The sequence below is a fragment of the Pogoniulus pusillus genome, chromosome 25, assembly GCF_015220805.1.
Source record: "Pogoniulus pusillus isolate bPogPus1 chromosome 25, bPogPus1.pri, whole genome shotgun sequence".
NCBI classification, from domain to species: domain Eukaryota; kingdom Metazoa; phylum Chordata; class Aves; order Piciformes; family Lybiidae; genus Pogoniulus; species Pogoniulus pusillus.
The window spans coordinates 16,403,835-16,427,941 of record NC_087288.1 but is presented as its reverse complement, the minus strand read 5'-3'; positions in this window follow the sequence as shown (position 1 = coordinate 16,427,941).

Here is a 24,107-nt window from a genome sequence, read left to right as displayed (position 1 = left end):
CTTGGCTATTAATGCATGTATAAGAAATGAGGGCAAACAGGAGAAACCTCAAACTTTGTTCTATAAGATACAGTCAAGTAAAAAGCAGCACAGAAGTGCTTTCACAATACAGCTAGAACTTAGGCTGGCCACCTCTGTGAAGGATAATAAGAAGCACTTTTATAAATTCTAAAAAGAAGGGCAAGAAGAGCCTCTACTCCTTACTGGACCAGGAGGGGAACATTATAACTGATGACAATGAAAAGGCTGAGGTCCTGAATGCCTTCTTCACCTCAGTTTTCAACAGTAAGGAGGGAGGAGTTCAGGGCAAGTGGCCTCTTGAACTGGGGGATGGGGTCGGGGAGCAGTGTGTTCCCCTGGAAATTCATGAGGAATTAGTTCAGGACCTGCTGAGCCATCTGGACACTCACAAGTCCATGGGACCAGATGGGATCCATCTCAGGGTGCTGAAAGAGCTGGCAGCTGAGCTGGCCAAGCTGCTCTCCATCATTTTCCAGCAGTCCTGGCTCACCGGAGAGGTCCCAGGAGACTGGAAACTGCCAACGTGGTCCCCATCCACAAGAAGGGTGGGATGGAGGAACCTGGGAACTACAGACCTGTCAGCCTGACCTCAGTGCCAGGGAAACTGATGGAGCAGGTTAGCTTGGGGGTGATAAGAGTGCACCTGAGGGATGGCAAAGGGCTCAGGTCCAGCCAGCATGGGTTTAGGAAGGGCAGATCCTGCCTTTTTAATCTGATCTCCTTCTATGATCAGGTGACTGCTTGGTGGATGTGGGGAGGCTGTGGATGTGCTCTATCTGGACTTCAGCAAGGCCTTTGACACTGTCCCCCACAGCAAACTGCTGGCTAAGCTGTCAGCCCATGGCTTGGATGGCAACACTCTGTGCTGGGTTAGGAACTGGCTGGAGAGCTGAGCCCAAAGAGTGGTGGTGAATGGTGCCACATCCAGCTGGCAGCTGTCACTAGTAGTGTCCCTCAGGGATCAGTGCTGGGCCCCATCCTCTTTAACAGCTTCATAGATGATCTGGATGAGGGCATGGAGTCAGTCATCAGCAAGTTTTCAGATGACACTAAGCTGGGGGCAGATGTGACTGGGTTGGAGGGCAGAAGGGCTCTGCAGCGGGACCTTGACCGCCTGCACAGATGGGCAGAGTCCAAGGGGATGGGGTTCAATAGCTCAAAGTGCAGGGTGCTGCACTTTGGCCACAGCAATCCCATGCAGAGATACAGGCTGGGGTCAGAGTGGCTGAGAGCAGCCAGACAGAGAGGGATCTGGGGGTGCTGATTGATACCTGCCTGAACATGAGCCAGCAGTGTGCCCAGGTGGCCAAGAGAGCCAGTGGCATCCTGGCCTGCATCAGGAATGGTGTGGCCAGCAGGAGCAGGGAGGTCATTCTGCCCCTGGACTCTGCACTGCTTAGACCTCACCTTGAGTCCTGTGTTCAGTTCTGGGCCCCCCAGTTTAGGAGGGACATTGAGATGCTTGAGTGTGTCCAGAGAAGGGCGACGAGGCTGGGGAGAGGCCTTGAGCACAGCCCTACGAGGAGAGGCTGAGGGAGCTGGGATTGGTTAGCCTGGAGAAGAGGAGGCTCAGGGGAGACCTTATTGCTGTCTACAACTACCTGAGGGGAGGTTGTGGCCAGGAGGAGGTTGCTCTCTTCTCTCAGGTGGCCAGCACCAGAACAAGAGGACACAGCCTCAGGCTGCGCCAGGGGAAATTTAGGCTGGAGGTGAGGAGAAAGTTCTTCCCTGAGAGAGTCATTGGACACTGGAATGGGCTGCCCGGGGAGGTGGTGGAGTCGCCATCCCTGGAGCTGTTCAAGGCAGGACTGGACGTGGCACTTGGTGCCATGGTCTGGCCTTGAGCTCTGTGGTAAAGGGTTGGACTTGATGATCTGTGAGGTTTATTCCAACCTTGCTGATACTGTGATACAAATGTGATGATTAGTTTCTTAGCAGAGAGTTCACTTTTGTCTACTAAGGAAGAAAAAAAAAGGTGTTAGTAAACTGAGTTTAAGCTGCTTAGAATTTATGACCCTGTCAGTATCTGGCATATTACAGATTTTCTTTTTCTCTTTGATTGAGAATGACCTTTAAGGCCTCAAATATATATTTTTAAACAAAAAAGGGGGAAAATATTGTTTAGAAAATAAATTATTATTTAATTTCTTCATTTTTAGTTCAGGTCTTTCTGTCATCCTCCACTGTTATGATGCTGTGGGTTGGCCATTCAGAATCACAGAACCCACATCCACCTAAACCAGAGAAGTTATTTTTCTATCTCTCTTTTTTTGAACAACAAATTCCTTTGAAACTGAGAATAAATGATTTGAAAGACTGCATCTTCCCATCAGAGACTGCACACAGATACACTCTCTCACTTGGATGCTTGGGAACACTTGCATTTGGAGTTCTTTTTGAGGACATTTCCCACCCAGTCTGTGCTAGTTTGAGCCTAGCTAGAATGTTTTGGTGAGAACTAAATTACAGGCTGTGAAAGGAAAACAAAGGTGATGTCTACTGCACTGATAGGCTTGCAGTCTCAAGTTGTGCCAGGGTAGGTATAGGCTGGATGTTAGGAAGAAGTTCTTCACAGAGAGAGTGATTGGCATTGGAATGGGCTGCCCAGGGAGGTGGTGGAGGCACCGTCCCTGGGGGTCTTCAAGCAAAGCCTGGATGAGACACTTAGTGCCATGGTCTGGTTGACTGGCTAGGGCTGGGTGCTAGGTTGGTCTGGATGATCTTGGAGGTCTCTTCCAACCTGGTTGATTCTATGATTCTATAAGAACAAGAATCAAAATAGATAAAGCACTTCTGCTGCTGGTGAGCTCTGAGATGCATCTCTAACCTCACCCCTCTCTGCTGTTTCTTTGACTAATCCTCTTTGCTTTCTAACCCCCTGGCTGAACCTCCATTCTTCCCTGGGACTGGGGTAAGGTTGAGAGGGTAGGGGGAAGGTGAAGAGGCAGTTGGGAGCCCCTCCTGTGGGCTCAGGTTTCTGGGAGGGCTGTTGTGTTTCTGGATTACCTTTTATCTTGTCTATCTCTGTCTATAACTGTATATACTGTAAATCTCTGCTTGTGCATTGTGCTAGCTGTAAATATAAGCTTCATTCAATTTCCAGAGCTGGCTGAGCCTAGTCTGGGTGATTTCCAAAGTGTGTAGGGGACAGGGAACACCCAAACCATCACACAGTCATTAATAGTCATCCCTATATAACTCTTGTAACTGAATGGACTGTGCTTAGGGACACAAATGGGAACTCTGCTCCATTGAAAGCAAATGAATCTACAGTACCACTGCTGGAGCTGCTCCCCCAAATTCTCTGAAAGCACACAACATTTATATAGCACCTTATTGTGATGGTTTGGGTGTCAAAATTGTTTCTCTTAGGAGTCACATCATGCAGAGGTTTGACGATTTGACTGAATCCAGGAACGTGTAGTCTCCAAAATCCCACTGCACCCAAGCTGGAGTGTCCTTATTGAGGGAACTGCCACGGTGGAGATTTTGTTTGTCATACCCTGTGATAAACAGTGCTGAGGCAGTGTAGACTCAGGACTGAATGAGGGACAGAGATGAGGGAATCACAGACTAATCCAACCTGCACCCCTGCTTATCTGTCTGTACTGTGCTCCATCTCATTCTTATTCTTTCTCTGGTGACCAGGTGGTTCTGGCCCTCTAGGTGTTTTCTGTCAGACCCATGTACTGCTGGGAGCAAGAAAGAAGCCATCCATTTATTTCTCAGTAAATCACAACCTTGTCATGTACGTGGAAAATTATGTTGTTAAACTTCAAAGGATAAAGAGAATTGAAAAAGCAATAAATTACTGGAGACCAGTGGCAGAGGTTTCTCTGCACAGGCTGTCAGCAGCCCCTGCCAGCCTGCCACTGCATGCAGTCTCTGATATCAGCACCCTCCAGTGCTTTTTCATGCCATGCACTGCTACAGCGAGTTCCTGGAGGTTGTGTAGTACTCAACAAGAGAGTAACTCCTCCTATACTTAACCTGATTGATTTTTAACCCAGCTCCTAGTCTCCACAAATGATATTGTTTTCCTTTTTGGCACAAAGCAGGAAAGCCCATTGATAACCACAGCATCCATTGTAAGGATGGACATATTCATCACTTAAGCCTGGGACTCAGCTGTGAACACAATTTTAGCTTCAGAAGCCAAAACCTATTTGGCCAATTTTTTTTTGGTGTGTAATGGTTTGCTCAGAACTCCAAGCTGTAGTCAAAGGTTTCATTAAAATGCCTTGGGAATGCACAAGCAAGCTCTTGACTGTAATGTTTGCCTGGGGAGTTATGTTTCAGTCTTCAGCCTAGATTGTCCTTAAAGCTTGTTGTATTGCATGAAAGGCAGCAGAGCATCTCAGAGGAGAGTCAAAGGCAGTTCAGCTTCATGCCAGTGAGTTCTTGTACCTCCCACCAAGAGCCTTCCAGCTGAGCTGGGTACTATGGTTATTACCTCATCTTCTCTTTGACTGCTTCCTGAAGTCAACACAAGCTACTTGCTGTTGTGTTGGTTATGTGTCATTACTGCTATGTGCCCTCAGAAGCAGGGAATGAATGTATCTTGATGATTTGGGTAAGGGAATGAAAGCACTGATGTCATTACTAGAAGTGTGACCAGCAGGCTGAGAGGTATATTTCTCCCCCTCTGGTGTACTGCATCCAGTTCTGGGGACCCCAGCATAAGAGAGACATTGAACTACTGGAGTGGATCCAGAGAAGGGCCATAAACATGACCAGGGGGCTGGAACACCTCCCTTATGGCAACAGGCTACAAGAGTTGGGGCTGTTGAGCCTGCAGATGAGAAGACTCTGGGGAGTCTTATAGTGGCCTTCCAGTACCTGAAAGGGGCCTACAAGAAAGCTGGGGAGGAACTTTTTACAAGGGCTTGTAGGGATAGGATGAGAGGGAATGGATTGAAGCTTGAGTAGGCTAGATTTAGGCTGAGTAGTAGGGAAGAAATTCATTAAAGTGAGGGTGGTGAGACACAAGAACAATTGCTCAGGGAGGTTGTGGGTGCCTCCTCCCTGGGAGGTGTTCAAGGCTGGATTGGATGAGGTCTTGAGCAGCCCAGTCTAGTGCAATGTGTCCCTGCCCATGGTGTAGAGGCTGGAACTAGGAGATCGTCAAGGTCCCTTCCAACCCAAAGCACTCTATGAATCTTTGAATCTACTGCTGTTATTCCAGTTAAGTCAAAGTTCTTTTTCACCAGCCTATCCAAGTGCCAGTCTAACAGCCCATCCATCAACCTCTCCACCACTCTTTCTCTCAGCTTCTGCAAAGCCCTCAAAAACATACAGGGGCTGGCTCCAGCCGCTGCTCTCACCAGGGCAGCAGCATTTTACACTTGGCTTCACCCAGGCCTTATTCACTTGCAGAAAGCCTGTGCTTTTAGCACATGGTGGGAGGGAACATATTTAGCTAGAAAGCCAGGGGTCAGATGCAAGAGCAGCTAGCTCTCTGAGTGCTCCCAGGTCCAGCTTTTTGTCTGGCAGCACAAAGTGACTCTCAAAGAAGGTGGTTTGCTTTCCTGAGACTTTATTAATTTGTTTGTTAGCAGCCAGCTCCAGGTGAAGCATTTAGTGTAGGTTAAGTAATGCAATGCTGTTCCTCTCTTATCCCAGACACATGACAGGCTGGCTATTTTCAAGTGACTTGTTCTTTCCCATTAGCAAGCAGAATAACTCAACTGAATCACTTCCAGAATTCCATAGTGTCCCAAATGATTCACTCCTCTCTTCCATCTGAGCACTGCAGCAGTGGGCATGCAGTTGCTCTAAGCATAGGATATGTTTACCTTCAGGACCATTTTACCCTTGACAACTCACCAATCACCTGCAACAAGGACTCTGCTCCACCTTGCAGTGGTTTTCTAATCATAATGTCTTTTCTATATCCATAATTGTTCTTCATGGGTTATAAAGCTGGCATAATCCTCTGGATTGGAAAACCCTGAGACTGACTGACGTGGTTCAAGTGGAGCAGTGTGCATTTCATTTTACATCAAGTCTGGGCATAGAAACCTCTCCATCATTACTGTGGGACCTCTGAAGCACAGAATCATAGAACAGAATAGAATCATAGAATCAACCAGGTTGGAAGAGACCTTCAAGCTCATCCAGTCCAACCTAGCACCCAGCCCTAGCCAGCCAACCAGACCATGGCACCAAGTGCCTCAGACAGGCATTTCTTGAACACCTCCAGGCATGGTGACTCCATCACCTCCCTGGGCAGCCCATTCCAATGCCAATCACTCTCTCTGGGAAGAACTTCCTCCTAACATCCAGCCTAGAGCTCCCCCAGGCACAACTTGAGACTGTGTCCCCTTGTTCTATTGCTGGTTGCCTGGCAGAAGAGACCAACCCCACCTGGCTACAGCCTCCCTTCAGGTAGTTGTAGACAGCAATGAGGTCCCCCCTGAGCCTCCTCTTCTCTAGGCTAAACACCCCCAGCTCCCTCAGCCTCTCCTCATAGGGTTTGTGTTCCAGGCCCCTCACCAGCTTTGTTGCCCTTCTCTGGACACCTTCCAGCACCTCAACATCTCTCTTGAATGGAGGAGCCCAGAACTGGACACAGGACTCAAGCTGTGGCCTGACCAGTGCTGAGTACAGGGGCAGAATAACCTCCCTTGTCCTACTGGCCACACTGTTCCTGATCCAGGCCAGGATGCCATTTGCTCTCTTGGCCACCTGGGCACACTGCTGGCTTATCTTCAGCTTACTATCCACCAGTACCCCCAGGTCCGTTTCTTCCTGGCTGCTCTCAGTTTTCACTGCTCCTTTTGTTGACAAGACCACCTAGAAGCACCAGCTGGGTTTCTGTATTTCTTGTACCAGGTACAGATTGAGAGCACAAAGCACAGGACACGTATAGAGATGATGGTCCCAGAAAAAAACAAACCCCAAACAACACTTGAATTGTTATAGTTCTATAAATAAAGCACATGACCAGTGTGGACATTTTCTAATGGGCTACCCTAGTTAATGCAATGATTGCTGCTAGCATCAGACATCTATCTAGCAGCCTGGGAGCAATTAGGGAGCAGGGGGATGCGTAGAGTAAGCTAAACATGACACATCAGAAGCCATGAAAGTATTAGAGAAAACAAAGGTTAGGTTTTTCATCAGATGGTTTTCCAAAGGTTAACCTAATGCAATTCAGAGCTGTAGTTCCAAACTCCAGAAACATGAAGCTGCTGGCAAAAGGTCAGTTTTCTGTTCACAGTTAAGTGTTCATCTCAAGTAATAGAGCTGATCTAAGGTTGCAAACTGCAGGATTTATCATCTGAAATTCCAGCCTTTTGCTTGCAGTGCTCTCTTAAGCAAATAAAAGGATTAAAATGACACCAGCTTTTGAACTGGTTCTGTTCATAGCATCCTGAATTTTGGTTATGACTGTTACAGGCTTGGGAGGCTTTTAATTTGGGCTGCTGGCAGACAGCCTTAGGAAATTTCACAGTATCACAGTATTATTAGGATTGGAAGAGACCTCACAGATCATCAAGTCCAACCCTTTACCACAGAGCTCAAGGCTAGACCATGACACCAAGTGGTATCTAAACTATCACAGTATCACCAAGGTTGGAAGAGACCTCATAGATCATCAAGTCCAACCCAACTATGCTTGAACCTCTTTCTTATTCCTTTTGTGTGAGCTAGGCATGCTATCAAGGATGGAGGTGTTTTCAAGTATTCCAAGTCTGAGATGAAAAAGTTATGATGCTTTTATTCAGACTTTCTTCTGGGCCAAACCCCTTAAAGCTGAAAAAGAGGATCTTGTAATAAGAGTTGTATGCTTTCTCTAACATTTCAGCACCTCTCCTTCTGGTATTACATAGCATCTAGAAACTGAATCATAGAATCAACCAGGCTGGAAGAGATCTCCAAGATCATCCAGTCCAACCTAGCACCCAGCCCTAGCCAGTCAACTAGGCCATGGCACTAAGTGCCTCAGCCAGGCTTTGCTTCAACACCTCCAGGGATGGTGACTCCACCACCTCCCTGGGCAGCCCATTCCAATGCCAATCACTCTCTCTGACAACAACTTCCTCCTAACATCCAGCCTAGACCTCCCCTGCCACAACTTGAGACTGTGTCCCCTTGTTCTATTGCTGGTTGCCTGGGAGAAGAGGCCATCCCCAACCTGGCTACAATGTCCCTTCAGGTAGTTGTAGACAGCAATGAGGTCAGCCCTGAGCCTCCTCTTCTCCAGGCTGCACACCCCCAGCTCCCTCAGCCTCTCCTCATAGGGTTTGTGTTCCAGGCAAATTTTCCTTAAAAAAAATAATGGAATGAAGAAAATGCCCTCATGCAGGAATTCCATTACAGTGTGGAGGAATTTGACTGCAGATGTAGTGTTGGTACCAAAGAACTCCTGGTTTTAAGCATGTTTTCTCCTGGCTGTTTCTGTCCTGGTGACACAGCTCAGAACTGTAGCAGGAATTTTCAGATCTGTGATGGTTTGGGTGTTACCTCCCCCCCACTTTGGAAAACCACCCAGACTAGAGTCAGTCTATCTGGAAGTTGAAGAATGAAGCTATATTTAGAGCTTAGCACAATATACAAGCAGAGATTTACAATCTATACAGAACTATACAAGTTAAAAAGGCAATACAGAAACACAGCAGCCCTCCCAGAAACCTGAGTCCCCAGGAGGGGCTCCCAACTACCCTTCCACCTTCTCTCACCCCTCTACCTTACCCAAGATGTTGTTTTATGCTTAAGATAGTTTGGAGGGTTGGCCAGGGAGGTTAGGAAGCAGATTAATTAGTCAAGCAGGTTAGAGAGAGAAGTTCATGCAGCCTCAAGAGACAGAGAGTGACTCCCTTATCTATATTTATGTTCTTGTTCTTATATATCTCAGCAAGCCTATGAGTGCAGTAGACATCACCATTGTTTCCTTTTCACAGCCCATAATCTAATTCTTCTCACCAAAACATTCTGGCTAGGCTCAAACTAGCACAAGATCCTTTGCTTCTGCATGTAGGGGATGGAGAGTGAGCTATGGTCAAGCAAAAGAGTGAATTTCTGTACATATGTATCGATTTTCATTGACTATGCTTACAAGAAGTTTGCTGACCACACCAAGCTGTGTAGTGCAGCAGACAGGGTGGAGGGCAGGGATGCCATCCAGAGGGACTTGGACAGGATGGAGAGGTGGGCACAAGATAACTTCATGAAGTTCAATAAGACCAAGTGCAGTGTCCTAAATCTGGGTCGAGGTAATCCCAAGCACAAATGCAGGCTGGGCAGTGAGTGGCTGGAGAGCAGCCCTGAGGAGAGGGACTTGGGGGTGCTGCTGGATGAGGAGCTCAACAGGAGCCAGCAGTGTGCACTTGCAGCCCAGAAATCCAACCAGAGCCTGAGCTGCAGCAGGAGAGTTGTGGCAGCAGGTCGAGGGAGGTGATTCTCCTCCTCTGCTGTGCTCTGGTGTGACCCCACCTGGAGTAGTGCATCCAGTTCTGGAGCCCCCATTACAAGAAGGATGTGGAGATGCTGAAGTGTGTCCAGAGCAGGGCCACTGAGATGCTCAGAGGGCTGGAGCAGCTCTGCTGTGAGCACAGACTGAAAGAGTTGGGGCTGTGCAGTCTGGAGCAGAGGAGGCTCCCAGGTGACCTTCTTGTGGCCTTCCAGGATCTGAAGGGGCCTACAAAAAAGCTGGGGAGGGACTTTTTAGGCTATTAGAGAGTGCCAGGACTAGGGGGAATGGAGCAAAACTGGAGATGGGTAGGTTGAGGCTGGAGGTGAGGAGGAATTTGTTGAGCATGAGAGTGGTGAGAGGCTGGAATGGGTTGCCCAGGGAGGCCCCATCCCTGGAGGTGTTTAAGGCCAGGCTGGCTGAGGCTGTGGGCAGCCTGCTCTAGGGTGAAGTGTCCCTGCCCATGATAGGGGGGTTGGGACTGGATGATCCTTGTGGTCCCTTCCAACCCTGATTGACTCTGTGATTCTAAGAAACACACTGGCCTTCATTCATCCTTTGGGCTCCCTTCTGATGCTGCAGTTGACATCCTTTGGGTGTGAACCGCAACATCAGAAGCTTCTCAGACTTTCCCCCCCCCCAAAAGCCTACAAGAACAACGCTGATGTTTTCCTTCACCCCCGCCAGAAGCCCAGGGCTTTCCTCCAGAGGGCACTGCAAACCTGCTGTGCTGGTGGTCACCAGCAGGCGATGTGCAAGAAGGAGATGTTCAATGGGCACTTGGTTGAAACCAGGGAACATCAAAAGACTGAAGTAATATTTTGGCTGTCACTTTGATTGCAAAACACAGGGATTTAGATATCTCTTCTATGCAATTTGAACTAAAAATAAGTAGTAAAAATAGGATCCCTGTGACATTTGTTTTGGTTTGTTTGTTGTTGTTAACATGAGATTCTTGTGCTTATAAAGTGAACCTGAAAAATATCTATAATGGCAGAGGAATGGATTTAAGTCAGCCATGGGGAAAAATAAAGGTAATTTAATGTAGCTCTTGGGTCTTCTTGCTTCTATGATAATTTGCAGCTGAACAGGTGCTGTACAAATATTCATATGGTAAGAGCCACAAACCTCCAGAATTCTAAGGAGTAGTATGGTAGTGTTTGCAGGTACTGAGATAAACTCTCTCTTGATAGAGGCTCAGGGTCTGAGCTCATTGCTGTCTACAACTACCTGAAGGGAGGCTGTAGCCAGGTGGGGTTGGCCTCTTCTCCCAGGCAACCAGCAACAGAACAAGGGGACACAGCCTCAAGTTGTGCCAGGGGAGGTCAGGGCTGGATATTGGGAGGAAGTTGTTGTCAGAGAGAGTGATTGGCATTGGAATGGGCTGCCCAGGGAGGTGGTGGAGTCACCATCCCTGGAGGTGTTGAAGCAAAGCCTGGCTGAGGCACTTAGTGCCATGGTCTGGTTGACTGGCTAGGGCTGGATGCTAGGTTGGACTGGATGATGTTGGAGGTCTCTCCCAACCTGTTTGACTCTATGATTCTATACTGAGAGATACTTCTGACCTTTCCTAAGTAGTGTCCAGAGCAGTCAGAAGCATACAGAGGGAGAATTGAGGCATGGTCTGGGAGGGGAGAAATCTGAGTGCTGGCGAGGATGAGAGAAGTGCTGTTTGTTGATGTTGCTTTTAAGGCCTTGTTGGAAGTTGTGGCAGCGATGACTTTATGGAAATGATGAATTTCAGGATGCCACTTCTGTCACAAGTGTTGCTGGGTTCTTTTGGCCTGTCTCAGTTAAAATGGCTGCAGAACAGAGCAGCAGTCCAAGACACCATAGCAGCAGTGAGGCATGAGCTTGCCCCTTCCTCCACTGCTGGCTGCATTCTTTGGCACTTTAACAAGAGAAATCCTCCCTGGCTTCATGACCTCTTGGTGCTGCTCTCCTTTGGCTGCCTGAGAAAAGCTGGGAGGATTGCCAGCCCAGTACTGAATCATTGGCTCTATACTGGAATTGCCTTTCTCTGTGTACTGGAGTATGCCCTCCAAGCTGCCAGCTGCCTGCTGCCCGTGCCTGTTGGTGAAAGCATTGGCAGGAAGGCTTGGCTCTGTCTCAGGATGAGTGAATAGCTCACTGGGGTACCAGAGGCAGAGTCTGCTCTGCCTGCCTGGTCTGCCATGCTGAGATCATTAGGCAGAGATGTTGCACTGTGCTGGTGCAGGTCAATCACTGCCAGTGTGCAGATTGGTGCAGGTACCCCTGTGCAGCACTGTTCTGTCTGCACAGACATGGTGAGGCTGAGCTTTTGACATAGCTCTGAGAAAGTCAAAAACCAAGAGCTAAAAGTGTTTTGGCTGTAAACACCTCAGCTGTGCTGGAATAGGAACGGGCAGCGTGCTTTAGGCTACCTTGGTGGGGAGACAAAAGTGTTCAGAGAGGCTGCCAGTTAAGGCTTACCACTGGCTCCAAAACAAAAGCAACATTGGACAGATCAGCTGTAGCAGTAGGCAAGAGAGTGCATTGCCAGGGTAAGCTGTGGAGAAGCAGCCAAGAGGTCTTGGATAGAATGGTTACTGGGATGATCATGCACAACTGTTCTGTAGCCTGCAGTTTGAGTTCTGTGGAAAGTGAATCTTTCAGTAGTTGGTTTTGGTCTAATGGTTGAATGAAGAGAGAAGATAGGGAAATGTATAATGATTTTATCAGATGTTCCAAACTCTGTTTGTTCTGACAGTCAAAGCATTTTGTTTCAGCTTGGTTTGACCATGTCTGCTGGATCAATCGCAGTGCCTTGGGATTACCTTCTGATTTGTGGCTGGATTCATGTCCATGGTACTCAGCAGTGGTCCGAGCTGGGAAGGATATGGCATGGCATCTTCTCAGATTAAATTCAGGCAGAGAATATGGAGAAAAGAAGGGATAGAAAGACACAATTTCTCCAAGAGAAATGAAAGCACTGATGTCATTACTAGAAGTGTGACCAGCAGGCTGAGAGGTATATTTCTCCCCCTCTGGTGTACTGCATCCAGTTCTGGGGGCCCCAGCATAAGAGAGACATTGAACTACTGGAGTGGATCCAGAGAAGGGCCATGAAGATGACCAGAGGGCTGGAACACCTCCCTTATGGCAACAGGCTACAAGAGTTGGGGCTGTTGAGCCTGCAGATGAGAAGACTCTGGGGAGTCTTATAGTGGCCTTCCAGTACCTGAAAGGGGCCTACAAGAAAGCTGGGGAGGAACTTTTTACAAGGGCTTGTAGGGATAGGATGAGAGGGAATGGATTGAAGCTCCAAGAGAGTGTGGTAGCCAAGGTAGATGGAGAGCAATGAAAACCTGACCTAAAAAGAAGTGTTTCTAAATGGGTCAGCTGATGTATTTCAATTGGGTAAACAAGACAAAATCTTTCATTGTGGTGTTCTGATTAAAAGAATACAAACATCACTGCCTTATCCTTCAGAAGGCGTTGGCAGAAAAGTCTCAACCAGTTCTACTGGTAGCACTTGAGAGAAATTTCATTCTCTGAGCTGGTAGAAACCCTCCACACCCAACTCCTGGTCTTCTCTTTTGCCTTTATAGTTAGTTTGGCCTTCTTGGTAAAACCAATGGCTTAGGCTTGGGGGGAGGCAAATACAGTGGGATTTTAGGATGATTTAGCAATCCAGAGTACTCTCCCCTACCATCTGAACTCTATCCTTATTTTTTTTCCCCTGAAAATACCTATTTCCCTTCACATCTGCAGCAACTCTGCTTCTTGCATTCTGGTCCAGTTTTGTTGCCTCTAGCCTTGAGATCGTCCTTTGAATTAGGGATCCCATCTGTTGTTATCCTGAGCAGCACAGAAATAGAAAATCCTGCAGGCAAATGGAACACTGCTTTGCAGGACCAGGCTGAACTCTGAATTCAATTGAATGCTTAGTTTGAATTCTGTTGAATATGCACCTTAGATCTTTATTTTTCAGGGGCAATGTGCCAAGTAAATGGTAGTTTAGAGTCGAAACATTTTGATTTCCTTTACATTGAATCACAGCATTAATAAGTAAACTTGGGAGATGGATGGGGGGCAGGTTTGCTGGGGGACAGTTCTGAAAACACAGCTGACCATGCTTGTCAGTGCATCCTTTTTTCTTCTTCCAATGATGTTTGGTGTTTTGTACTCTTATTTTCAAAACTGGAATCCTGAGTAAGTGATGTAGCTGGGCAGAACAATGTCCAGCCAGGGGCAGAGTGTGATGGTTTGGGTGTTCTCTGGCCTCCCCCACACTTTAGAAATCACCCAGGCTACACTCAGCCAGCTCAGGAAATAGGAATGAAGCTTATATTTACAGCTAGCACAATATGCTGGGGGTGCTGATTGATACCCACCTGAACATGAGCCAGCAGTGTGCCCAGGTGGCCAAGAGAGCCAGTGGCATCCTGGCCTGCATCAGGAATGGTGTGGTCAGCAGGAGCAGGGAGGTCATTCTGCCCCTGTACTCTGCACTGGTTAGACCACACCTTGAGTGCTGTGTTCAGTTCTGGGCCCCCCAGTTTAGGAGGGACATTGAGATGCTTGAGCATGTCCAGAGAAGGGCAACGAGGCTGGGGAGAGGCCTTGAGCACAGCCCTACGAGGAGAGGCTGAGGGAGCTGGGATTGGTTAGCCTGGAGAAGAGGAGGCTCAGGGGTGACCTTATTGCTGTCTTCAACTACCTGAGGGGTGGTTGTGGCCAGGAGGAGGTTGCTCTCTTCTCTCAGGTGGCCAGCACCAGAACAAGAGGACACAGCCTCAGGCTGTGCCAGGGGAGATTTAGGCTTGAGGTGAGGAGAAAGTTCTTCCCTGAGAGAGTCATTGGACACTGGAATGGGCTGCCCGGGGAGGTGGTGGAGTCGCCGTCCCTGGAGCTGTTCAAGGCAGGATTGGACGTGGCACTTGGTGCCATGGTCTGGCCTTGAGCTCTGTGGTAAAGGGTTGGACTTGATGATCTGTGAGGTCTCTTCCAACCCTGATGATACTGTGATACTGTGATTTGCAGTATATACAGATATCAAATCCTGCAAGAAGAGCCCTTACCCTCTAACACAGCAGTGTCACCACTTGAGTAGTGCCATATGCTTTGAGGATCCTGATTTTGAAAATGAATATTGATAAAAGGTGAGGCTGGATAGTAAAGTCTGGATATAATTCTTGATCTAAGTCCTCCACAGTCACAGGCATTCAAACCCTGGGCTTTGATTTATACCACTGTAAGAGAGCTAGCTGCAGAGTTCAGGTCAGGAACCTGACTCTGAATTTCAATGAGTTGCAGGGATTGTCCAAGAAAAGGGTGGTGACTGCATGTACTGCTGAATTCAAACAGTCATTCTTTAGGGATGGAGAAAGCAACAGGCAGCTTATCACTCACTGAGTTTCTTTTGAATTGGAATAAAATGTTTCAAGTTTCAAAAATAAAGCTGCTGCCCTTTGCCTGGGCTTTGCACCGTGTGAAAATCCGCAGGGCAGAGATTGTATCACTGGAATCTGAATGAGATTCCATTTTCTGGGTTTGGCCTTGGCTCACATCTGAACACAATTTTAGATGCAAAGTCTCCAAACTCCACAAATGTGGATCTTCTATCTGTTGTGGTAGGCCTGATAGGCCCAAAATAGGATATCCATGTCCTGCCTTGCCTAGGCATGTTTTCTGCTCCACCAGAGTCAAGCGAGGGAGATGGGACACAAAAGAACCTGGATCCACTGAGTCTGGCCTGCCCAGGGTCCTGTGGTGTAAGGCACACACACTTATCTTGTGCCTGCCTAGTGCAGGACCTGTGCTCTTCCCAAATTAGGGAAAAGCGAGCCTGTGGCTTAGCCTAACATGGTAAGGTTTGGCTAACTGCCATCCTGATTGACTATTCTGTGTCTAAAGGGCAATTAATCTCAGCCCACATTGATAAAAGCAGATGTGCAGGTGAAGAACTTGCTTTTGCTCTCCTGCTTTGCTTCCCTGCTCTGTGCCTGCTCTCTCTGCTGTGCCCAGCCCTGCTGCTATTGCACACTGCCTTATTGCTGCCTGCTAAACTCCACTGCTGCCAGTTACCAGGAGCAGACCCTGGATGCCTGCAGGCAATCAGCCTGTGTGGCCAGTGTGACACCGTGCTGAGACTGCACCACATCTGCCTCTGCACCTGAAGGTGCTGCCTAGAACCCCTGGACATATATCCAGGAGACAAGGTCAGAGATTGTCTGCATCCTTTCCCCAGAAGCTGGGAAGATTCAGGACTCAACATCCAACAAGACAGAGTCCTCTGAAAGCATTTGGGCACTGTCTGGACTGTGGCTAAGCCCCCATGAGTGGTTAATAATAATCTGTGAGTAAATGCTCAATGCCTCTTTGTAATTCTCCATTGCCTTCTGCCATAGAGCAGAAAGAGCTCCTTGAGCCCAGCTACTGGGCACGCAGCATAGTGACCACAAGCAGCATCTGACCTCAGGAACCTTCTCTGCCAGTTCAGTGAATGTTTCTATATTTTGCTGGTTATTTCTAGACCTAGATATTATCCAGAGAATGTTTCAATGACTGTGTAAGAACCAAAATATGATTAAACTGAGGGTCAGGGGCAGGGAGAGCTCTGAATAGCAACATTAACATAGACACTACTCATGTAAGGTACAAAGTATTGCACCAACAGTTTGAAAAATGTGAAATGAACTTATTTTGCTGTTTTCTTAACTGTTCGTTGTGAAGCCAGGCTTCATAAAACACTGGTAACACTGGCAGAAGCATAGCAGGCAGATGGTAAGAGTGCCCATTTATTGTGTTCTCTTCCCTGAGTTCCTCTCCATCCTTACTGGGACATAAGCAATCAAGAATGTGAGGAATCTGCAATATAAGGAAGACATTGAAGTGCTGGAGCAGGTACAGAGAAGGGCAATAAAGCTGGAGGAGTGGTTTGGGAGCATGTCTTATGAGAAGAGGTTGAGGGAGCTGGGATTGTTTAGTTTGAGGAAGAGGAGGCTGAGAGGAGACCTTATTGCTCTCTTACAACTACCTGAAAGGAGGTTGTAGTGAGGCTGGTGTTGGCCTCTTCTCCCAGGTAAATAATCACACAGTATCACAGTATTACCAAGGCTGGAAGAGACCTCACAGATCATCAAGTCCAACCCTTTACCACAGAGCTCAAGGCCAGACCATGGCACCAAGTGCCACGTCCAATCCTGCCTTGAACAACTCCAGGGACGGCGACTCCACCACCTCCCCGGGCAGCCCATTCCAGACCCCAAGTACAGAGGAAATGGCCTCAGGGATGTTTAGATTGGAATTTAGGAGGAATTTCCTTACTGAATGAGCAGTCAGGCACTGGAACAGGCTGCCCTGGGAGGTGCTGGAGTCACCATTCCTGGGGATGTTAAACAAAAAGAGTAGATACAGCACTTTAGGACATAGCTCAGTGATCATGGAAGTGCTGGGTAGAAAGTTGGGCTTGATCATCTTAGAGGTCTTCTCCAACCTGAATGATTCTGTGAAAACATGGTCACCTATGTCCTTTTCCATGCTGTGGTGTGAAATGCTGACCTCAGTATTTCTAGGCTTATGTCTAGATTGTGGTGGGAGTAAGGATGGTAGTAGAGCCTGTGCATGCTTGACAGACTTGATGTATAGGTGCAACCATGCAAACTTGATCATGTCTGTTCACTAACATTTGATTTCACTTATCACTGCAGCTCAGAGATAAACTGTGACTGCAGCTCTGATTTTGTGACCTAGAATAATGTTTGTAGGTGTTTGGACCAAGGAAGGGAGAACCAAGCCTCGTTCTTGAGGTGTAAAAAGTCCCTTCTTGCAATGGAGAGAATTGTGCACAGCATGATCCAGTGTGGCTATTGTCCTATTCCACTGCACAGGGTGTGAGTGGTGCCTTCAGGAAGGATGGCAGGGGTGGTGGGTAGCACTGTCACTTCTTTGCTATTCTGTATTCCTAAAGCATGGAGATGGTCCAGCTCTCTTGGCGTGGCAGCACTGCACAAGTCAGAGTATGTAGTGGAAAGGAACATGCTGCACTGGCTGATAGAAATCCCAGGGAGGATTTCAAGCAAGGGTTTATTTGAAAATAGATGAGAGCAAACGAACTGATCAGTTAGCAAAAGGAAAATGATGTTCTGGAAGACTTTAGCTTGTCTGAGTCATGAGCCTGTAGCCAGAGGCAGTGGCAGGCTTGTCAGCATGAATACCCAAGGAAAATGTGGACCAGGACAGTCATGTCAGTGAACAAGAAAATGCAGCAGCCTGCAGCTCAGGCCTTGTGTTTCCAGTCAGCAGTGGGAGGGAGGCAAGATCATAGAATCAACCAGGTTGGGAGAGACCTCCGAGATGAACCCTAGCCAATCAACTAGGCCATGGCACCAAGTACCTCATCCAGGCTATTGAACACCTCCAGGGACAGCAACTCCAACACCTCCCTGGGCAGCCCATTCCAATGCCAATCACTCTCTCTGCCAACAACTTCCTCCTAACATCCAGCCTAGACAACTTGAGACTGTGTCCCCTTGTTCTGTTGCTGGTTGCCTGGGAGAAGAGACCAACCCCACCTGGCTACAGCCTCCCTTCAGGTAGTTGTAGACAGCAATGAGGTCATCCCTGAGCCTCTTCTTCTCCAGGCTAAACAACTCCAGCTTGCTCAGCCTCTTCTCAAGATGGACATGCTGTTGGTGTTCTGCAAATGCTTCCTTAGATGTTACCATCCATCTGAGAAAGAAGAATCATAGAATCAAGCAGGTTGGAAGAGACCTCCAAGATCATCCAGTCCAACCTAGCACCCAGCCCTAGCCAGTCAACCAGACCATGGCACTAAGTGCCTCAGCCAGTCTCTTCTTGAACACCTCCAGGGACAGTGACTCCACCACCTCCCTGGGCAGCCCATTCCAATGCCAATCACTCTCTCTATGAACAACTTCCTCCTAACACAGAGAGCAACACAAAAAGAAAGAAAGCTCTTCTTATTACCAGTGTTCCTCCTCACCAGACCACTCAATTTGTGCAACTTCTGGAATTAAATTGAAATTGCACTGGTTTGGTGCTCTAAGAACCTTTAGTTTTGGTGCTGTGGTCACCCTAAAGGAGCTGCAGTGTTCTGCCTTGTGTCAGGGGTATTGGCACATCACTAACAGAGTCAGTATTATCTGACTGGGAAGACCTTTGCTTTATCATTGAGTTGTAAGGTTCAGGCTGCTTGTCCCCTTTGCTCGATCTTTGTACTGGTAATTTGTAAGAGAAAGCAAACACAGCCAAGAGAGAGGAAATCAGCCTGGTCATGTGGGAGGGAATAGTGAAATATTCTGCCTTTTCTGAGAGCAGTAAACATATTCTTCATCTTGAGGTGTTGCTGCTGAGTGGAGAATCAGTACTGGAGTCTCTGTGTGCAGCAGCCCCTGTCCTGGGCTGCATCAAATGTGATCAACAGGATGAGGGAGGTGATTCTTTCCCTCTGTTCGGCTGTGAGGGTTGGGACTATTCAGCCTGGAGAAGCTTTTGGCTTACCTTATAGTGTCAGAACCTGCAAGGGCTCTTACATGAAAGCTGGGGAGGTACTTCTTACAAGGGCTTGTAGTGATAGGATGAGAAGGAATGGATTCAAGCTGGAAGAGTGGAGGTTTAGACTGGAGATTTGGATGAAATTCTTTACAGTGAGCATGCTGAGACACTGTAACAGGTTGCCCAGAAAGGCTCTGGATGTCCTCTTCTGGGAGATGTTCATGGCCATGTTGGATGAGGTCTTGAGCAACCTACTCTAGTGGAAGATGCCCCTGCCTGTGGTGTAAGGGTTGGAACTAGATAATCTTTAGGGTTCCTTCCAACCCAATCCATTCCATGATATTTGGTATAGGAAACAGGTAGATTGGAACAGTACTTAGGAGATGTGCCAAAGAAGACTTAGAAATATGAGTAGGTATTAATCCCTCCATTTTGGCTAACTCAAATACGTTTAACAGCTCCTTCCATCAGCTGGGAGAAACAAAGCTTAAAAGCAAGAATGTGTGTTTACATTTTGTAATGGCTTTGCTTTGCCATCATTCCTGTTCCGAGTTTCCTTCTTGTTGGTAGCGTCTGGTAGAAAAGTCTACTGGAACAGATGCATTTGAACTTAGTGGGGCAGCTGAGCCCCAGGAGATGGATTTTCAGCTTGCAATCCTGTGATCTTGCTGTGATGATGTAACAGCAGGAATCCTACTCAACTGCTTGAACATTAAGAGCCCCAAAGGACTTGGAGTTAGCATTCCTCACACCAAGCTGCGGTATATCACAGTATCACAGTATCATCAGGGTTGGAAGAGACCTCACAGATCATCAAGTCCAACCCTTTACCACAGAGCTCAAGGCCAGACCATGGCACCAAGTGCCACGTCCAATCTTGCCTTGAACAGCTCCAGGGACAGCGACTCCACCACCTCCCCGGGCAGCCCATTCCAGTGTCCAATGACTCTCTCAGGGAAGAACTTTCTCCTCACCTCCAGCCTAAATCTCCCCTGGCATCGCTTGAGGCTGTGTCCTCTCGTTCTGATGCTGGCCACCTGAGAGAAGAGAGCAACCTCCTCCTGGTCACAACCACCCTTCAGGTAGTTGTAGACAGCAATAAGGTCACCCCTGAGCCTCTTCTTCTCCAGGCTAACCAATCCCAGCTCCCTCAGCCTCTCCTCGTAGGGCTGTGCTCAAGGCCTCTCCCCAGCCTCATCGCCCTTCTCTGGACACGCTCAAGCATCTCAATGTCCCTCCTAAACTGGGGGGCCCAGAACTGAACACAGCACTCAAGGTGAGGTCTAACCAGTGCAGAGTACAGGGGCAGAATGACCTCCCTGCTCCTGCTGGCCACACCATTCCTGATGCAGGCCAGGATGCCACTGGCTCTCTTGGCCACCTGGGCACACTGCTGGCTCATGTTCAGGTGGGTATCAATCAGCACCCCCAGATCCCTCTCTGTCTGGCTGCTCTCCAGCCACTCCGACCCCAGCCTGTTTCTCTTACACAATCAACTTTGAGTAACAAATACTTTTGGTAACATTTCCAACTGTTTTCTATCAGGAAATATTCAAGCAGAGGGGAGGTCTACTGGTTTCATATTTTTCACCCACTGCAGGCCTCAGTCTGGAGAACAGTTGCAGTGAGGGCTGGATGGGAGCTCCTTCCCAATCCCCTACTCAGTGTCACTGACAATGGTGGGAGCCACTATGTGAGGGTCCCATCTTGTCCCTGAAGAACCTTTCTCATGGAATCATTAGGGTTGGAAAAGACCCTTAAGGCAATCAAATCCAAATGCAAATCCAGCATTACTGTGCCTACTAAACTACATCCCTAAGTACCATGCCTACGTGTGTTTTTAACACCTCTTCCAGGGATGGTGACTCCATCACTTCCCTGGGCAGTCTGTTCCAATGCCTGACCACTTTTTCAGTAAGCCATCCCTGGAGGTGTTCAAGCAAAGCCTGGACGAGGCACTTGGTGCCATGGACTAGATGACTGGCTAGGGCTGGGTGCTAGGTTGGGCTGGCTGATCTTGGAGGTCTCTTCCAACCTGGTTGATTCTATGAACCTATGAACCTAAATCATTTCTCCTGATCTCCAACCTAAACCTCCTCTGGCACCACTTGTAGGCCATTTCTTCTCTCCCTAGTTCCCTGGGAGAAGAGACTGCCCTCCACCTTCCTGCAGCCTCCATTTAGACAGTTACAGAAAGTGAAAAGGTCTCAGCCTCTTCTCCAGACTAAACAATGCCAGTTCCCTCAGCTACTCCTACTAAGACTTGTTTTCCAGACCCTTGGGAGCTTCATTGTCCTGCTCTGGACTTTGCTCTGCACAGGAACCCATTTTCCACTGCCTGCCCTGAGCCCTGATTTTTTCCAGTAGGTGGTTAACCATGCAAATTGCAGTTTAGAGGCTCAAAAAGCAGTCACTGGGCAGGCAGCTCCTTCTCTTAGAAGGTTATCAGCCTGGGTTGCTGGTGCTTCTGAGCACTCCCTCAGAGAACATCCTGGACTGAGCCTTTATTGGAGATAATTTATCACTACCCATCTATTAATAAGCAGGTGATGTCAGCCTGTTGCTCCTTTCTTCCTCCAGGCAAAATCTAACCACAATGAGCAAATAATAGGTGAGATTTGGAGAGGGGATGCTGATGGTGTTGGAATGCAGGGCTGACCCCAGGAACAGGCACTGCCCTGAGTCAGAAGATGACATCAACGCTGCCACTGCGCTGACAGGTTTACTATCTGCAAAAAAAAGGGGCTTAGCCCTGTGAACCTATTGTGTTAGAGTTAATGCTGGCATTCACTGGCAAGCAAGGCTGCTCCCAGTTAATCTGCTCAAACGTTGTTTAATGGCATGGATAACAGCAAATTAATTCTAAAGGGGTGATGCCATGCTCTGCTCTGCGAATGAAAGCGGGCTCAGGCTACCGTGAGGAGTCACCTTCTCACTTTGCTGCTTATCATAGAATCAACATGGTTGGAAGAGACCTCCAAGATCGTCCAGTCCAACCTATGTATATCATGGAATCATAGAATTAACCAAGTTGGAAGAGACCTCCAAGATCATCCAGTCCAACCTATGCATATCATAGAAGGAACCAGGTTGGAAGAGACCTCCAAGATCATCCAGTCCAATCTATGTATATCATGGAATCATAGAATCAACCAAGTTGGAAGAGACCTCCAAGATCATCCAGTCCAACCTATGCATATCATAGAAGGAACAAGGTTGGAAGAGACCTCCAAGATCATCCAGTCCAACCTATGCATATCATAGAAGGAACCAGGTTGGAAGAGACCTCCAAGATCATCCAGTGTAATCTATATATATATATATCATAGAGTCAGTCAGGGTTAGAAGGGACCACAAGGATCATATAGTTCCAACTGCCCTGCCATGGGTAGGGACACCCCATCTCAGACCAGGAGGAGGATGCCACATTTTTTAGAAGGGTCAGTAGGTATTATAATGTTCCTCTCCCTTGCCCTTTATCTATCTTGCTTTGGCTGCAGCAGAAGCAGCAGTTTTGCTGCTGCTGTTCATTCTGCACTATGCATTGCAAAAGTGCTACACCACTCTTTAGATTTACAGCAGGTCCTTGGAGAACCATTTGAATCCCAAAGATGTCTGAAAACAATCCTTAGGAAAAATATGCACTGCTAACTGACTTTTATATAACTCTCTTTTAGACATAGCCTGAAGCTGGGGCTACCACTCTTTCAGAAGTGCTCTCTCCCTAGGCAAAAAAAAGCAAAGGCTAGCCTCTTCCAGACAATTGTTTCCAGGCCACATAGCAGGAGTGAATGATGTGAAATAATATTTCAGTATCAGCCCTGAGTAGAAGGATTGCATAACCAGGCACTGGCCTGTGTCAAATCTCAGTGGCTGTTACTAAAAAGCCAGAACATTTCTACTCCCAGCTGATGTAGGCAGTGTGGGGTTTGTGTTGGCTACTCAGGCAGCCTGTTTTAGTGTGGCTTGACCATTTATTGTAGGTGGCTGCATATACACAACAGAACAAGGGGACACAGGCTCAAGTTGTGCTGGGGGAGGTGTAAGCTGGATGTTAGGAGGAAATGCCTTACATGACTAGAGTGACGTTAAGCAAAAATAAATGAATCCTGAGTACAATATAAATGACATAAAATACTTGCCAGGGAGAGTGACTGGCACTGGAATGGGCTGCCCAGGGAGGTGGTGGAGTCATTACCCCTGGAGGTGTTTTAAAGGAGGTTGGATGAGGCAATTAGTGCCATGGTTTAGTTGGTTAGAAAAGTTAGGTGATTGATTTGACTCGATGATCCTAGAAGTCTTTTCCAACCTGGTTAACTCTGTGTGATTCTGGTGGGATCACCATCCCTGGAGGTGTTGAAGCAAAGCCTGGATGAGGCACTTAGTGCCATGGTCTGGTTGACTGGATACTGCTGGGGGATAGGTTGGACTGGATGATCTTTGAGGTCTCTTCCAACCTGGTTGATTCTATGATTCTATGATAAATCCATATATATTTGCTTGAAGCAAGTTGTTCTAGTCATTGGATTACCATTACCAACAAGATAATTACTGATGTACAGGTGTAGAATCATAGAACTGACCAGGTTGGAAGAGACCTCCAAGGTCATCCAGTCCAACCTGGCACCCAGCCCTAGTGGCACTAGTGGCACTAAGTGCCTCAGCCAGGCTTTGCTTCAACACCTCCAGGGATGGTGACTCCACCATCTCCCTGGGCAGCCCATTCCAATGCCAATCACTCTCTCAGGGAAGAACTTCCTCCTAACATCCAGCCTATACTGGACTCTGCCACTGACTTAGTATGTGAATGTGATGGTTTGGGTGTTCCCTGCCCCCACACACTTTGGAAGTCACCCAGACTAGACTCAGCAGCTCTGGAAATGGAATGACTGCAATGGAGGTTTGAAAACAGGAAGTGTTCCTGCACTGCAGTTGAGCTCAGAGGTGAGAAATGAAGCACAATCAGAAGAAACAATGTGTAGGGTCTCTTGTTAAAGAGGCCAAGAGACACCAATGTGAAAACTTCTGTGTTTTGAGAGCAAAGATTTAGTGAAAACACATTATCTTAGGCTGCAGACTCAATATGAACATCATGCTGAGGGGTTCTAACCATCCCTCTTTCTAGGCAAACTTGTTTTGATTGTGAGATGCCTTTTCTGTTGTACTGGCTAATAATACATGTGTTATA